Source organism: Eucalyptus grandis, chromosome 2 (genome assembly GCF_016545825.1).
Source record: "Eucalyptus grandis isolate ANBG69807.140 chromosome 2, ASM1654582v1, whole genome shotgun sequence".
In the NCBI taxonomy this organism is placed as follows: domain Eukaryota; kingdom Viridiplantae; phylum Streptophyta; class Magnoliopsida; order Myrtales; family Myrtaceae; genus Eucalyptus; species Eucalyptus grandis.
The window spans coordinates 6187239-6205265 of NC_052613.1; positions in this window are offsets into that span (position 1 = coordinate 6187239).

Sequence of the window (18027 nt, forward strand, 5' to 3'; positions counted from 1 at the left end):
ACACTGATAAGCTATCAGCGACTAACTTCGCTCGCAGATCGCGTTCTTCCCACAGATCGGAGTTAGCTTCTGAGTACACCAGTGCGGAACGCAAGGCTAGGGCTTCAATCTCCAGCGGGGACGAGGCGACCTCCAATCCAGCGAACCCCGTGATAGTTCAGCCAGAGGAATCATGACAAATTCCATCCACAGCTCCTTCCCTTTCCCCTTCGACCATCGACCCATCGACGTTAATTTTCTAAGAACCCTTCTCCAGCGGCCTCCATTGCTCGGGTAAGGTACTCCTTCGGTTCCCTCGGTTTTTATCTAAAGGGCTCATATATCATGACAGAACATTTTCATGCTCTACATATTTTAAAAACTGGACATCTAGAGAGGGATTAATTTTTAAAAAATTGAGCGATGGACATCGATCCTTAATTGTAAAACGAATAATTCATTTATGAGTGTGTACGTATGTAAATAATAATTTAATTTTTTACTCATTTCGCATTTTTTCATTGGTGGATTAATAATGTAATGTGTCAATTATTATCTGTATACCAAACATATGACTTTTGCACTATATTCACGCAAATTTAAATGTAATGTATTTTTTTTTTTAATTATTAGACAGCATGAAATCACAATCGAACACTTTATATCATAAATGCCCATCTAAGTTTAAACCACCCTATGTCGATTATCACCAACTCATCCATGGATTTTGGCTAATGCAATGATGTCCAAATCATTAAATTGAAATAGCTTGAAGACATGGTTGAATGTCCAAAACATCTTTACTATTCTCTGTATAGGTTATCTAGACCTAACATTTCAATTTTACAATTTATCCTGACTTTTTCAAATCAGTTGAAATGTATCATAAACTGATGACTGTCACTTCATTTTTTTCACATATCTAACCACGTGACTAGTTATAAGAAGAAATATAGAGATTGCTCAAAAATATATTTCAAAACTATGTACCATCGTGCATTTGCATTAATTCCATTTAAATTATTGCCAATACTTGATTTTTATTTTTTTGTCAAAAAAGGTGAATTTCATTCAATAAATTGACGTACTACGAGAATGGCAATAACAAGACTTAAAACATAGCAAATCCCAAAGGCTACGTTTGGTCATTTAAATTTCTAATTAGGATAGGATTGAATGGAATAGGATATAAAATTAGGGATTTTGCTAGATTTTATCTACAGTTTGGTGATTACAATAATAAAAATGGATATATTCCCATCAAATTATATATATTGTTTGGAATAAACAGCATATTAATATAAGTGAACCAAAATTTTACAAACAGAGATGGTGAAAAATCTCCCCGCAACATTCATACCTAATTTTTTTATAATATCTTTTTCTCTTTTTAAATTAATTTTTTTTTCTTTCTTCCCCTTCCATCATTCTCTATCAAAAATTTTATTAAATAGTAAACTATACTAATACGCCCAAAATACCTAAAACATGTATTAAATATAAACATATATTTTGAATTTATATTATAAAATAGAATTGAATTCGAATATATAAATAAAAATAAGATTAAATCAAAATAACTAATTTTTTTGTTATTTTGAATTTCTTATATTAGAATTCAAATATTATTTATGTCAACTATAATTTTAAATTTTGTAATTTAAGAAGATTGTCATTCAAGAAAATAACTTTCCTATTATGAATGTTAAAAATGTTATCAATATTTATCCCACCCTCCCATCGGATAATTATATCCTATCTATATTCTTATTATATCCAACTTTATCTTGTCTTAAGTAATACCAAACACAGTTTAGAATAAATTTTATTTTATTCTGAATTTTATCTTGATTGCTAAACGCAGGGGGCTTTCAAAGCCAGTTATTACCGGTCCAAATAAACCTGTCACCTTCTAGACATGGACTGATAGGGGTGCTTAGTATTTCTTGAAGAACATTCTCTAGGAAAGCTCTCGTGATTTTTGTTCATTCCTTCTGCTCGTTCCTGTCTCAATTAACCCTGCTAATAGAGTGGGTTCCTCTCACTTTGCTGGTCCCCCTAACACTCCAATAGACAGCCATTTGTCTTCACGGATCTTGATACCTTTTTCCATTCCCAACAGCCCATCCAGCTTTCGCTCTAATTGAATCTCTCGCCACTATAACACTTTGCCTACCCTAGGAAGGTCTCGAGCCTTTCTCTCGCTGATACTTTACTCACATGCTTTCACATACAATGTAATTTCCGAATCGTTCCTTTTCTTTTATAGGTTCACACTTATACAATGAACTTGCCCTCCGTAATCGGTAAAGTGCTGTCGCGTAATCAAATTCCAAGCAAACTTTGTTCGGCACCAATGCCAAGGGACGCACTGCAACTGATTTGTAAATTCAGGGGACAAGTAGCAAAGAATATTACAATTTCGACAATTTGACGGGTTATGTGCGAGCTTGACAAATCTAAACAATTTTTTAGTACCAAAGAGCGTGACAATTCATTTCTTCATTCTAAATGCTATCTATCAAGCTCAATCACGTTCAATAAATGAAGATATAATCCAACTTCAATCTGAATCACGAGAGCATGATTTCATCATGCTTTCGTGAAGTTTTTTGTTCCCGTGGGGTTATATCCTAGTTTTATTTTATTTCAAATATTACCGTTATTTTTAATAAATTTTTTATCACGATATTTACTTCATCTTCTAGATGATTGGTTTATAGATCTCTATGTACATGTGATGTTGTCATCACCTTCATTGTTGCGCTCGCTCTTGGCAAAAAAGTGGAACCAACTAGACTTGTGTATAGAACATTTATCACATTAGTTTTTCTTTTTCGTTTTTGCCAAAGAAAAAAAGATATATATTTTAAATCCCACTAATTCTATGCAAAATATTTTGGATCACTCTTATAAGTCAAAGGTTTGAACTCAACCAGTTTGTAAACTTTCATATACTTCCAAGTAGCCGAGTCTCCATACCCATGTAAAATATTTTGGATCACTCTTATAAGTCAAAGGTTTGAACTCAACCAGTTTGTAAACTTTCATATACTTCCAAGTAGCCGAGTCTCCATACCCATGTCTCCGAGTTATAAGAAAAAAAAATTGAGACTAAATCCATACAATATGAATTTTCTTTCTTTTAATCCTAATTCACTCCCTGCATAGCTTCTTTGGTCGCATTTTATGTGGCAAAAGATTACCGCAAAAGACACCAGTTAATTAGTGCTGGTCTGGACAGATTTAGATGGGCCACAACGCCTCCAATTCCTGGGACGCGGGAGGCACGTAGGGAAGCGGCCGGTAAACGATTTGTTTTGGCGACGGCTTTCCTTTCCTCGTCCTTAAAGACCTGACGCACTTTCTGGTTTTCTAGCCGAAAATTCTCCTCCCGGTTCTAGCCAAAATTTCGAATCTCCAATCGCTTCGATCGGCGATGTCAGTGGCACAGAAGCAGCCGTAATCGCTGTCATCGTCTCTGTTCACCCTCGTCCTCCTGACCCTCATCTCCTTCACTCTGGTCTCCTCAAGTCCCTCCACTCAACCGCAATCCCCGTGAAGCTGAGCTCGTCCTTCATCCAACAGAAGCTGTCGAGCGACGTCATAGGGGAGAGAAGAGTTCGATAGCGAAGACGAACGTCGGGTGTCCATTAAGAGTTAGTGGCCCGATTTTGTGGGTTGGAAATGGCTTCATAATATTACCTATTTAGTAAGGATGAGCATGATTTCATGGTAGAATCAAGAACCTACCGATTCGGTTTCAAGTTCTTAAATATGCAAGGTAGGTTTTAAGTTCAAAATTTGGGGAACATATTCCGAATGATAGGTTTCAAGTTTCAAATGGAATTGGAAGCTGAAAACATGGAACAAATTTTTATGTTTTTTCTGTTCTATATCTTCATGCGATCCTACAGTATTTTATGACGTCCGATGATAAGTATATAATCTAAAACCACTAATCTAAGCTTTCACTTTTAGTAATATCCATGACTGCAACTTTGATTTTATTAATAGTGTATAATTTTCGTATGTCTAAATATGAGTTGTAATAAATGGATTATAGCAAATTATGGTCATTAGATTTGATAATTCACTACAATTATTCAATTTAGAGTACATTTGAAATTTTGGTAAACCTTGAAATCTATAATAGTGTAAATTGTTGGGTATGTAAGGTAGATTTGAAATTCCAAAAATTAAGGAACCTGTTTTGATCAATATTTGGAAACCGAAACTACTCACTCTTGCTATTTAGACCCATTAATTTTGAGCTTTTTAATTTATAACCTCTTATGACTAGATACCTTAAATTTGAGGTGACCTATTTATGACTCATTTCAATAACTTTGGATTAATAAATGGGTTTGATATCCATTTCGACAAGTCTACGTAGCTGGAATTCCAAACAAAATTTGGTAGGAGTCGATGCCAATGGACATGATGCGATCCACTAGTTGAATATTAGGGGACAAGTATGCAATTATAGACGCTTAGGCTGGTGATGCGAAGGGGGACCTGAACACGTGCGACTTGCGAGCCAAAAGTAATAAAATAGGAATACGTGCAAGTGGCGACACAAACCAAAAGTGACAGATAGAAATACGCACGAGGCGCCTCGCTTACATAATAAAGAAGGTATCTCTCCACGCTAGACATGCAATACTGTCCGATTTAATCAAATTTTCTTATCTTTCTTGTGTTTTCTGCGTCTTTTTCAGTTATTTGCGATCGTGCGATATTATTGTCCGATTTAATTCCTCATGACTTTAATCTCGCCAGCTTTCTCCAAAAAATAACGAAAAACGAGTGAGTATGTCTAATTTTGCTATGCATCTGCTATTCTTTTCCGGTTCCGTAGTAGCCAATCATATTGTAAGAGTCCTTCAGATTGTAGTACTCTGGTTTTTAAAGATTTCGAACGACACTGTCGCAATTTTGTGGCTTTTTCATCTTGATGGTTAAACCCTGGAAGTGGAATTGATGAATGATGAGTTGTGATGGCAAGGCTAGTAATGTGTCTTCAGTCCAAATTAGCTGTTGTTACAGAGAGCAAAACCAATGGTCGCTCCTTTGCAATCAGAGGGAAAGCTTCCTACATCTTCTTTTTACAGCTAATAGTATTATCAATGGATGTTCAATGAGTTTTTTTCCAATTCGTAATTTCAGTTCGTTTCTGATAAGCTAGCATGATGTGGAATGGGTACAGGTCCTCTTCGATGAAGATAGAGTTTCAGAAATGGAATCCCACAGGACAAAGGGGAAGTGACCCGGATAAAACCGAACCCAACCCTTAGAACTTGACCAATTTTTATGGATCCAAGCCCGATGAAGAAGCCGTACAAGTCTGAAGTACCGGACAAGAGTCTCGAGTGCAGATTATACTTGGAAATCGCCAGAAGGGTGCAGCAAGATTGAATCAGCGTGGAAACACTCGATGGTTGATGACCATGTGAAAACGACCTCAAATGGAAAGTCTTGGAAACCATCATTATTGTACGATGCCATAGACAAGACCCGTACGGCGGTTCGTTTGTCGGTCTTTTCTCATCGAGTCCGTATTTCTTTTTTTATAGTTGTGGAGTATCGTATGCTGAGGCATGACCCGATATACTAAGCTAAAAGGACAGAGTCCTAAGTAACAGCATTTGAGCGACTAAGAGAAATGCACATTTTTAAAGAAGTACAGCAAAAAAAAGAAACAGCATTTGAAGTAAAAAGGCTAGGAAAGACAACTCCAACGGATGCCCAAATTTGGAGAAGCCATCGGAGTCTCTAGAATCTGGAAAAAAAAAAAGACATTAGAACAGAATCAAACCTTGTTTATATCAACAGAATAAAGTAGACAAGATAATTACTGTCAGTGTGAAAAAATGAATTTTAGGAATATTTTCTTCATCAATTTTCGATATTTGGGACTGAAAAATTCGTCGATTATGAAAGATTTCTCTTCTTCGAACCGGAAAGTCCATGTCGCAAAATAAGAAAAACTACGTTCTGCTGCCTCGTTTCCGATGGCGAAGCTTCACGTGCCGTCGAGCTGAGCCTATGCCTCATGCATTGGGCTAAGCCGCCTATGTTTTTTTCTGTTTAAGCTCGGAGTCGAGCTAGGTCTCGTCGATAGACGCCAAGCAACACCTCCAGATATGGTGGCGGCGACTCGAACATTACCGGGGGACGTCTCTGATCGGCAAAAATAGAAAAGGAAAGAATATAAGAGGGCAACATGGGGAAGAAGGCGGAGCAGTGACAGCAATTGGGGGATGCCCATCCTAAGATGCGGCAGCGGCCGGTGCTGAGCGTGGCGTCGGCGGCTTCGACGGTGGTGATGCCGACGTGCAGCGGGCGGGCATGGAGGCGGCTGAGGGCAGGAATGAGGAAAAGAGAGAAGAGAGAGACAAGGGTATCCTCAGTAAATATGCCATTTTTGCGGGGCCCTTCTTGGTCTCTGCACTACGAGGTTCCAGAACCCGACATGACTTTTGATGACGACTTCCTTAATTTTGGGAGTTCGTCTTTTTATTTGTTTATTCCATTGGATGAGGTGAGTTTTAGTTAATATCGCGTAAATATGACTTAAAAATAAAATAGGGTGCCCGTTTTAACTACTAAGAAAATAATATAAATGCTGGCAAAAAGAATAAGGAGAGAAAAAAAAGTTATTTAGGGCGCGTTTGGTTGTGTTGTTTAAAAATTGTTCCAATGAAATAGAAAAAGTGTTTCTTCCCGGGGAACAATTTTTGAACAAAATACGCGTTTGGTAAACTTGTTAGGGAATAAAAATAAACAGAAACATGTTTGGTAAATTTGGATAATTTTTTATTTCTTTTATTTTTATATTTTTTTTCTTATTTTTCCTTTTTTTCTTTTTTCTTTTTCATTTTTTTTTTTCTTTTGGCCGGTCGCCGGCGAGGGCCGAGCTCGCCCAGCGGCGGGCGAGGCGCGGCCTCGCCGGGCCACCGCCGCGCGAGGCCGAGGCTCGCCGCCGTTGGGCGAGCTCGGCCTCGCCGCCTTGGCGAGCTCGAGGCCGGATCTGGCGAGATCGAGCTCGCCCGGGCGGCGCGAGGTCGGCCTCGCTTTGATCCGGCGAGGCCGAGCTCGCCCGGGCGGGCGAGGCCCGGCCTCGCCGGATCACGGGCGAGATCGAGCTCACCTGCCGGCGCGAGGTCGGCCTCGCCCGCCTCGGCGAGCGCGGCCTCGCCGGGGACGGCGAGCGTCGGCTCTCGCCGGGCCGGCGAGCCTCGCCGTGGGCGGGCGAGGCCGCCGGCCCTCGTCGGCCGCGCCGCCATGGCCAGGCCGGCGACCCAGCCAAAAGAAAGAAGAACAAGAAAATAAGAGAAAAAGAAAAAGAAAAAAAGTATTTCTCATTTGTGTTAAACGAGAAACACAAAATTGGTGTTTCTCGTTTGTTTTTTGTTCCTAGGAACAAAAGAACAAAAAAGGAAACGAAACGCACACAAACGCGTTTGCTTACTTTTTGTTCCCGCGAAAAAAACAGAAATTTCTGTTCCTGGAACAGAATGCGGTGCAAACCATGCAGGCCCTTACAATCAGAAATATATTTATTTCATGGAACTTCAATTTGACAAAATGTTTATTTAAAATCTGATGGTATGGCACGTCTAGATCTCATATCATGAATAGTGCATACCTATTAAAAAAATAAATATAAGGTTTTCTTTTCAAACAATGAAAATTAATTTCCAACTCATTTTTCAAATTCCTGGGTGAAATGTCATTTCAATGTTTCTCCACGCCTACCAATTTCAAGCTTTAACGCAAGTCGCATAACCAAAGAGAGGGAGAGAGAGAGAAAGAGAGACGGGGGTGGTGATAATGGACGGCTCCTGTGCAACGAGAAGCAGCTCAAGAAGAGCGTGGCCGTGGCCGAGCGGTTCGCCGCCCTAGACCTCAATAACGACAGTGTCCTCTCTCCGTCCGAGCTCCCCAATGCCTTCGAGTCTATGCGGCTTAGCTTCCTCAAGCGCCCCCGGATCCTGAATAGTCCAGGAGGGTTTGATCCGGTTCCTGGCGGAACCGGACGTGGTCCACACCCCTAGCTTAAGCATCGACAGCTTCTCATTTGTTTTATTTTGCGCATCAACTTCACTGGGGGAACAAACAACTGCCCCGATACGACGATTGTAACAAAAAAACTAAGCAGGAACTTATATACTTACCAGAGTTGAGTGAAGATGCCGGCCGTGCAGCTCAGGGTGCCTCCGAGGATCATCCAATCGCTACCACGCTTGCCGTCGGTTGGAGCGGTGAAGGTCACGCCCATGCAAGAGGCGTACACGTCGAACACGGGCACCCACCACAGACCCAAGCGTAGCCTCCGCTTGGCCTTCGTGACCACGTCAATGGTCACCTCGCCGCCCTTCAACGAGCTCACCAGGCCCTTCACGCCCAAGTCATTGATAACCGCGATCATTGACAGGGCCTCGGCTCGGACAGTGGTCACGTTGTGGGGGCCCTGAATGAAGGTAGGAATGAGGCAGGGACGAGAGAGAGGGAGCAGGCCATCAAAACTTAAGAGGAGTTTCATGCGAGTGTACTTGACGGCAATGAGTTTGCTGGGATTCTTGACAGACAGAGCGATGTTCCATTGGGCGGTGACGTGGGAGGTGGAGATGTTGGGAGATAAGAGGGAAGAGACTGGGTTGAGCCTGAATTCTGGGGACATAAAAGCAGGTATTGCCAGGAAGACAATCATGCCGAGGCCGAGAGGAGCGGGTATGGCATATGAGATGCAGTGGAGGATGAATTGCTTGTATTGATCGGACCGTGGCAGCCCTGGTGATGCCGGATTATTATCTGGAGGGGGTGGGGTGGCGGGGAGGTCTGTCATTTGGGGGTTCTTTTTCTCCTGAAAACTTTGTTTGTGAAGTTTTTGAGGAGCGCGCAGAATTTATAAGGGGGACTTGGATCCTGTGCGTTATGTCTCTCTATCACACGGTGTAGTGGGCAGGGAGGATAGGAATTTTTTGAGGGGGAGGAATTTATGAGCGGCGACCTCGATTCTGTTCAATATTAGTGGTGTCGTGCGTACGATGGAAATCTGTGCCGGGATATTTCGTTTTTTATTTTTTATTTTTTGCTAGGGACAGGGATATTTCATTTATTACAGTGGCTTTCCATTCTGTCCGTAGCGCTGGCCTTTTCTTGAGGATTTCGCTTAGCCAATAAACCGGCGCTTTCCGAGGGGGATGATCAATGAATCGGCAGAAACCCACGTGTCCTTTTGATAATTTTTCATTTCTAGAATTCTTAGTTTATTTTCAAAAACCCATAAACTTTAACCCTATTATTGCCAAATTTAATTTTTCTCTGTCTAAAAACTTAAGAGGAATACTATATAGATTAAAAGAACAATGCGATCCCTTGGCCAGGTTTTTACGAAGTTTATATTTTTGCCAATGTCTGGGCATTTGGAAAAGTGAAGCAAAACTGTTCTTGATCATATCAAATCCAATGAGGAATAAAAAAAAGTTAGACTCTTCAACGTTGTTATTTCGCTCCTTAACCGCTTTCACCCAAATTAATCATTCAAATACAATTTTGACTCATAGGAGTATATATATGTGATGTAAATTAATTGAGATATCATTTCAGTATTTATCTAATGTGTTTTTCCTCCCTCAAACCTTATGTTTTCTCAAACCTGTGTGTAGAAAACCAAAGAGAGAGACTCAAACCTGCGGTCGAAAACCGGCGCGAGAGAGAGGGGGGGAGAGAGAGAGAGTCAGAAAACCAAAGAGATAGACTCAAACCTGCGTGTAGAAAACCGACGAGGGAGAGAGAGTCTTCACTTTTGATCACAGACCCAAAAGACATGCAGTACAGAGAGAGACAGAAGGAGAGAGAGGGGGGTTCTTTTTTCTTTTTCTTTTTTTGCAGTCACGAGAGAGAGGGGCGGGGGAGGGATGTTCTTTGTTTTTGCATCACGCAAGAGACAGGGGGGTCTTGTTTCTTTGCAGTCGTAGCCCAAAAGAGTTTTTCTTTTTGCAATCCGCATCGAGAGATTTTCAGTCACATTGCACGAGATAGTTTCAGTCACATTGCACGAGAGACTTTCAGTCAGTCACACTGCACGAGAGACACATTGCACGAGAGACTTTCAGTCACATTGCACGAGAAACTTTCAGTCACATTGCACGAGAGTTTTTCTTTTTGCAATCCGCATCGAGGGATTTTCAGTCACATTGCACGAGAGACTTTCAGTCACATTGCACGAGAGACTTTCTTTTTGGAATAACATCGAGATAGAGGGAGAGAGAGAAAGAGAGAGAGAGGGTGAGGGTTCTTGTTTTTTTTCTTTTGCAGTCCCAGCAAGAGAGAGAAGAGGGGAGGGGGGAGAGAGAAAGCGGGTGGGTTGGGGTGGGGCCTTCACTAATGAAAACAAAAGTTCAATGTCCACTAGAGCTAATCGTTCCATGTGCTTGCTCCGCCAACTCAGGCCGCGGCAGCTTGTACGAATCCCGCATCTCCAAAGATCTTCAAAGAAAAATCACAAAAAAAGAAAAATGTAAAGTTTACCTCTACTATAGATTTACTTCCAAAATGACATCAAAATTCCAAATTTATATTTATATGACATATTTATTCATATTTTTTTATAATACAAAAATTTCAAACTTTTTTTTTGACATAAATTTTTTTGGAGTAAATATATTGCACGAATATAAGTGTAGGATTTTGGTATCACAAATGTATAAATTTAATTTTTTGTGTCATAAAAAACAATTCGAGTTTTTGATAACTTTTACCCTAAATAAAATGAACCATAAACACAATTTTAACTTTAGATCCTCATTTGCAAGATGTTAAAAGACTTTATAATTTCAAAAGTTTAAAGTGTTTGATAGGTATACAAGACATTTGTATCTCTTCATGATACAATGCATGATCAATTATTTTAGCTACATACCATGCAGAGAGAGGATAAATAAAGAGAAGACCACCATATGTCATTGATGAGGAATAAAGTTGTGAAAGAATGCACAAAACTTAATGTTTCAGCCAATGAGCTTCATTTTGATCTCTAATTTTCCCCTACCTATATGTAGGTTAATTTATATCAGATGAGCTTCAATGATACTTTTTTTGTGCTTAAGTTTTGTTTTTGTTTTTCTTTTTTCCGGTTAGATTTCCATTCTTACTCGAAAAGGATGTGAGAAAAAGGCCCTTTCTCAACCTTACTTAAAAAAAGTCATATCAGCATTTTTTATTAGTCAAATTGGATGGAGTTAACAAAATGACCTAATTACACCAATTTGATAACTTTTTAGCCCTTGATTGTATTTTTTGTATATTTTATAAATTAATTGCACTTTCATGACGAATTTTAGGATTTCTAATATACTTATAAGATTAAAGAGATCTTCTTGCTATCATGCACCTTCATAATATTTGGAAGTAATTAAACTTTTGAAATGTGCCATTATTTTAAACACATAAATATATAAATTAGTGTGTCGAAAAGTCTTCTGAAGTAATATTCTCTATTTTGTCGAAGCATTTGTTTTAGGACTTTTTTAAGGTATTCCACCGATGTCCTTCAAAATCGTGAGTTCAAATAATGGAGCGTGTGTTTTGAGACAGCTTTGGTTTCATGACACTTACACCTAGACAAATAAGATTGACTCCAAAAATTTTCACTTAAATGCCAATTCGTGCGATAGGCATATCCTCCTATTTTCTTCTCTCGTCGCTTTTGAGAGAGCCTGAAAGTTATTGTCTTATAACTTTAGGGATTACTAATGTGTTTTTATCCTAGAACTCTTGAATTAAGTGACCTAGCCAGAATAAGGTTTCTTGAAAAAGCGATGAGAAAATTTCGATTGGGGAGAGAACCGTAAATTGAAGAGAAAACACACGTGATGTACTTGTTTCGTTCCCCATTTTCCAAATGAGGACACATGGTCACACCTACACCTCAAATATCCTCGTTTGACTCCATATTGGACTCCTACAAGAGAGAATATAACAGATGCTCCTACAGAACAGCCGCGCCTGGAAATTTCCTTTGTCAGCCACACAAAAGCGAGAAAAGGCCGTGCTGTCTCACTGCTGTCTGACTTTTTGTCGGCCGCGCCAGGGTGATTTAATGTTTTCTAAAATGATAGAGTTATTATAATTTTATAATTTTCCAATAGATATTTTCTGCTGGCTGGCCTTAGTGATGATGATTCTGATTTTATATTTTCCTTTTTTTTTATTCCTAAAAAAATTCAGAATAAAATCCATTTGATAACTCAATTTTATTTTTTTATTTCTATAATAAATTTTTATCTTAAAAATAAATTTGGAATAAAATAAAAAAATAAATATTTTCTATTTTTCTATTTCTAGAACAATAACAAAAATAAAATCTTTTCTCATCATTTCTTCAGAGATACTTAAAAAGGCCTATCAAATGAACTTTTATTCCAAAAATAAAAATTTTGTGTTGTTATTAAATGCATATCTTTACTAAAAACCCGTTAAAAAAAAATAGAAAATCTATCTCTAGCATTTCCATGTTTTCAAAAATACCTCCAATTGCTTTATTTTTCACCTCCTACCCTTTAGGCTCTTCTTTGTAATGAAGTCCTTCATGGGCTCTTCAAACTTCCCTTAGTAATTATGTTAATTCAAGACTATTTTTTTTTTTTAACATAACAGTTCTGGGCTCGCGCCCAGAAGCAAAAACACCTCTTGCGCCCAAATTTTTCCACCAAGCTTAGCAACTCAGGCTTGTTGCTCGAGCGAGGGACCCAAGTAATGGAATGTGGGCCGGGCAAGTGCCTAGGCCTCGTGAGAAGGTCCAACACTTAAAAAAATTAAAAAAATTTAGAAATTATGGCAAAAATTGTTGTTTGATAAATGCAATATGATCTTAAGAAACACATGTTGTAAAGTGCTTCATATTGTTTGATGAATTTTGAGTATAATTTTTTTGGAGTTCCTATTAATAAAAATTAGTATATACAATAACTTGCCCAAAGGGGATTGTTGTGTGTTAATTTGGAAAATTGCATGAAAATTAATTCCCATTTTAAAAGATTGGGATGTATAATTGAAAAATATTATTTGCCCAAATGGGATAATTTTTTTTTAAAGTATATGTAATTCCCCTCTATGTTGTGATAATGGAGATGCATAATTTAAATGTCTTATTTATATAAAGCGAATAAGCCATTAATGATTATATGTAATTCTCTTTATCGTCTCTATATATTGATATCATTGAGATGTATAATTTAAATGATTTATCTGCCCAAATGGGATAGATTCTTGACAATTATATGTAATTCTCCTTATTGTTGCTTTACAAACTTCATGCTGCTGAAAATAATTGTGCATTATATACTTTGCCCAAAGGGGAGTTTATAATGTACTAATTATTTTTGTTGAATTGCTTATTGCCCAAAATTGATCTTATTGCATTATGTGTGACAAAAAGTTACATTTGCTGTAAAAAAAAAACAATAATGCCACGGTTGAAATGTTAACTGGATCAAACTTCAAGAGATGGAAGCAAGATTTTGAGTTTGCACTGGGAATTGTGGATATGGACTTATCTCTATGTGAGGACAAACTTTCCAAGCCTAATGATCAAAGTACTACAAATCAAAAGGCCCATTATGCTAGATGGGAAAAATCTAACCGACTAAGCCTCATTGCTATAAAGAGGTCCATTACTAAGCATCTCATTAGTGGTTTGCCGGAAGATAACGAATGCGAGATAGTTCCTTAAAGCAGTGGGAGAAATATATAGAGTCTCAGATAAGGCTGAAGTTGGAAACTTACTGAGTGAGTTAACGAACATGAGGTATGATGCTACTATGAGTGTTAAAGAATTTACACTGAAGATGGTCCACATTCAGTCCAAACTTAAGGCCCATTAAATTGTCATTTCTGAAAATTACATTGTGCATCATGCCTTAACTGTTTTGCTAGCTGAATTTAGCCAGATTAAGACTGCTTATAACACTCATAATGAGACATGAAGTGAGACATGAAGCGTCAATGCCTTGATTACCAAATGTGTAATTGAGGAAAAGTTAAAGAATGAGAAGTATGAGTCTGTCCACTTAATTGTCAATGCCAAGTTGAGTTCATTTAGAGGAAAATGGAAGCCTAAAAGGTCGAATGCTCATGGTCCAAAGAAAGACCAAGACTTCAAGGAAATGGGAATCATGAGAGAAATGGAGATAAGGATTTCAAGTGTTTTCATTATAAGAAGCAAGGTCATAAGATTCATTACCTTTACCAAAAAAAAAAAAAAAAAAAAAAAAAAACAAGGTCATAAGAGAGCTAATTGCTACAAGTTCCAAGCTTGGCTAAAAGTAAGAAAAGAAAGTCACCAAAGTGAGTTGTTGGTTTGTTTTGAATCAAATCTAGTTAATGTTCTTTGGATTCTTGGTGGCTTGATTATGGTGCTATTGTTCATGTGATTACTACCTCATAGGGTCTCACAAATCTAAGGAATTCAAGTCCGAGGGAGTCAAAACTTAAAGTTGGAAACAATATTGGAGTTAATGTGGAACGCACAGAGACAATTGTTTTGAATTTAGACTCTGGTTTTTAGCTTATTTAGAATAATGTCTTTTATTTGCCTGGTTTTAGGAAAAACTTGATATCTCTTTCTTCGCTTGACAAAACTAGATATTATCTTTATTTTGCGAATAAAATAGTGGATTTGAGTTATGATTCCAGAATTATTGGGAATTGCATTTTTGTCTAATGGACTATATCAATTATCCTTATGTCTCGATAGACCATATTATTTTTTTCAATGTCGAAAATAATGTTGCTAAGAGATCATTAATTAAAAAAGATCTTCATTACTATGGCATAAGCGATTATGGCATATCTCCAAAGAAAGGGTAAATCAACTCATCAAGGCTGATATTTTTCCTCATCTTGACTCAAATGATACCGAGACTTGTATTGATTGTATGAGGGGAAAATTGACTAAAACCAAGAAGAAAGGCACTACTCGTAGTCAAAATCTATTAGAGATAATTCATATGGATATTAATGGGCCATACACAACCACCTTGTGTGGAAATAAATACTTCATCACATTCATTGACGATTTCTTCCGTTTATTGTTATATTTATCAAATTAAGGAGAAGACTGATGCTTTTGAAATATTCAAAGTATTTCGCACTAAAGTTGAGAAACAATTGGGAAGAATTATCAAGATAGTCAGATCTGATCGCGATGGTGAGTATTATGGGCAATATATCGAGACTAGACAACAAATGGGACCGTTTGCTAAATATTTGCAGGACTATGGTATTGTCACTTAGTATACAATGCTTGGAAGTCCTAAACATAATAGTGTAGCTGAATGGCACACGCACATTCATGGAGATGAAACGAAGTATGATGGACAGTTCTAATTTGCCTGAATACTTATAGGGTGATGTAATAAAAACAACAACTTATATATTGAACCGTGTACCTAGTAAATTAGTGCCGAAAACACCTTTTTGAATTACGGACGGGAGGAAACCAAGTATGAATAATTTTTGAGTTTGAGGTTGTTTTGCGAGGTGAAAATTTATGATCCTTCTTAGAAGAAGACCGAACCCAAGACTATTAGATGTTACTTTATTGGATATCCCGACCATTCCAAAAGGTATAGTATTGTCCTACTCATGACGCTAGAATTGTTGAATCCCAAACTGCCAAATTCCTGTAATTAGATATTGCTAAAAAGAGTTCTTCTCAATCTTTCAAAAGGGGAGAACCAAACATAACGATCTCTATTACATTACCCATCTTGAATGATAACTCTATGCGAGAGCCTTGTAGAGTGGAAATTCAGTAAGAAGTAGATATTGGAGATATGATGGTAAATCCTTTTATTACAAACGAAATTCCCAAAACAAATGATGCAGCTCCAAAAATGCCTATGTGAAGATCACAGCGACAAAGAAGACCAATGCCTCTAAATGATTATCATGTCTATCTTAGAGAAGCTGATTTTGACATTAGAATCATAGTTGATCCAAAGAAGTTCAAAGAAGCTCTTAATAGTGATCGGGCGGATAAATGGTTAGGAGCGATAAAGGATGAGATTATTTCCATGTTAACTAATCAAGTATGGGAACTTATTGATTACCTTATGGGCATAAATTGATCGGCTACAAATGGGTATTCAAAACCTAGAGAGTTAATAAAGGCAACATAGAGAGATTCAAGGCAAAGTTAGTTGCAAAGGGTACACATAAAGAGAACGCATTCATTATAATGAAAATTTTTTTCCATTGTCCACTAAATACTCTTTTCGGATAACCATGGCATTGGTGGCTCATTTTGATTTAGAGTTTCACCAAATGGATGTTAAAATAACTTTTATAAATGTAGATCTGGATGAAGAAGTATATATGCAGCAACCTAAATGGTTTAAAGAAGCCGGAAATGAGTATATGATGTGCAAACTTTAGAAGTCTATCTATGGTCTCAAACAAACATTATGTCACTGGTACTTGAAATTTCACAACATTGTGAGATCATTTGGTTTTGAAGAAAACAAGTTTGATCAATACATCTACATGAAAGTAAGTGAGAGTAAATAGATTTTATTAATACTTTATGTATATGACATTTTACTTACTAGTAGAGATGTTGATCTATTGAATGACACAAAAAGTTTTCTATTTACAAAGTTTAATGAAAGATATTAGGGAAGCCTCTTTTGTTATAGGCATTGAGATTCATCGTAACATATTTAAGAAAGTTCTGGCGTTATCTTAGAAAAATTATATAACTCGTGTTTTGAAAAGATTCAATAAATAAACCTGCAAGTCAAGTGAAGCTCCTGTTGTGAAAGGAGATAAATTGAGTATAGAACAATACCACAAGAATGATGTTGAAAAAAAAGTAATGAAAAATGTTCCATATGCTAATGCAATTGGTAGTCTTATGTATGTACAAGTATATACCGAATCTGATATTATTTTTGTTGTGAATACTTTTGGGAGATATTTGTCGAATCCAGTCGTGAACATTGGGTTGCGCTAAAAATGTGATGAGATATCTACAAGGAACAAAAGATTTCATGCTCGTGTATAATAGAGTAGAGAACCTAAAGGTGATTAGATATTCAAATGCTGATTTTGCTAGTTGTTTGGATGACAGAAAATCAATTTATGGATATAATTTTATGATGGCTAGAGGTGTTATTTTTTGGAAGAGCACAAAGCAAACCTTGATTACGAACTCTACAATGTATGCCGAGTTTGTAGCATGTTATGGTGTGTCAATTCAAGTTATTTGGCTCAGAAATTTGATCTCAAAATTGCAAATTGTGGACTCTATTGCTAGACCTATGGTGATCTACCGTGACAACACTGCAGTTGTGTTTTATTCCAAGAATGACAAGATCAAGTAATGCGTTCAAACACATAGAGATCAAATATTATACTATTAAAGACTTGGTCAAAAAGGAGATATTGTGATCGAGAATATCGACACCGAGTCCATGTTGGCCAATCCTCTAACAAAATGTTTACAACTCATTTGTTTAAAGAACATGTAAAGAATATTGGTGTTTAAATTCTTTCAATTTATTTTGTTAGTGAGAGTTATATAATTTGTATTTCTAAATATTATAGTTATATGCAAACTGATAATGCTTTCATGATGTCTATTAAATTATTTATTTTCAACGATCATTATTGTTGATTCTATTGTTATCTTTTCTCTTATTGACTCGAGAAATAGAAGTATAAAACAAGTATCTTTAAACAAATTTAAGTTTAAAGAAGACTGGATGTCACTTATTATGAGATCTCATATTGGATTGTGACATAATCGTGCAATTTCATGTTGTTTAGAAATTGCACTAATATAAATTCATGTCGTTGAGAAATTGCATTGAGGACCGATAAGAAATAGTGTATATTTTAATCACATGTTAGCACTATATCTTACTACACTACTAGGCCCATGATCTATGAAAATATAATACTTATTCTATGTGATTATGGAAGGTCATGTGTTGCGGTATGTTCTTAACACATTGATCCCCATAGTTCTATATTGAG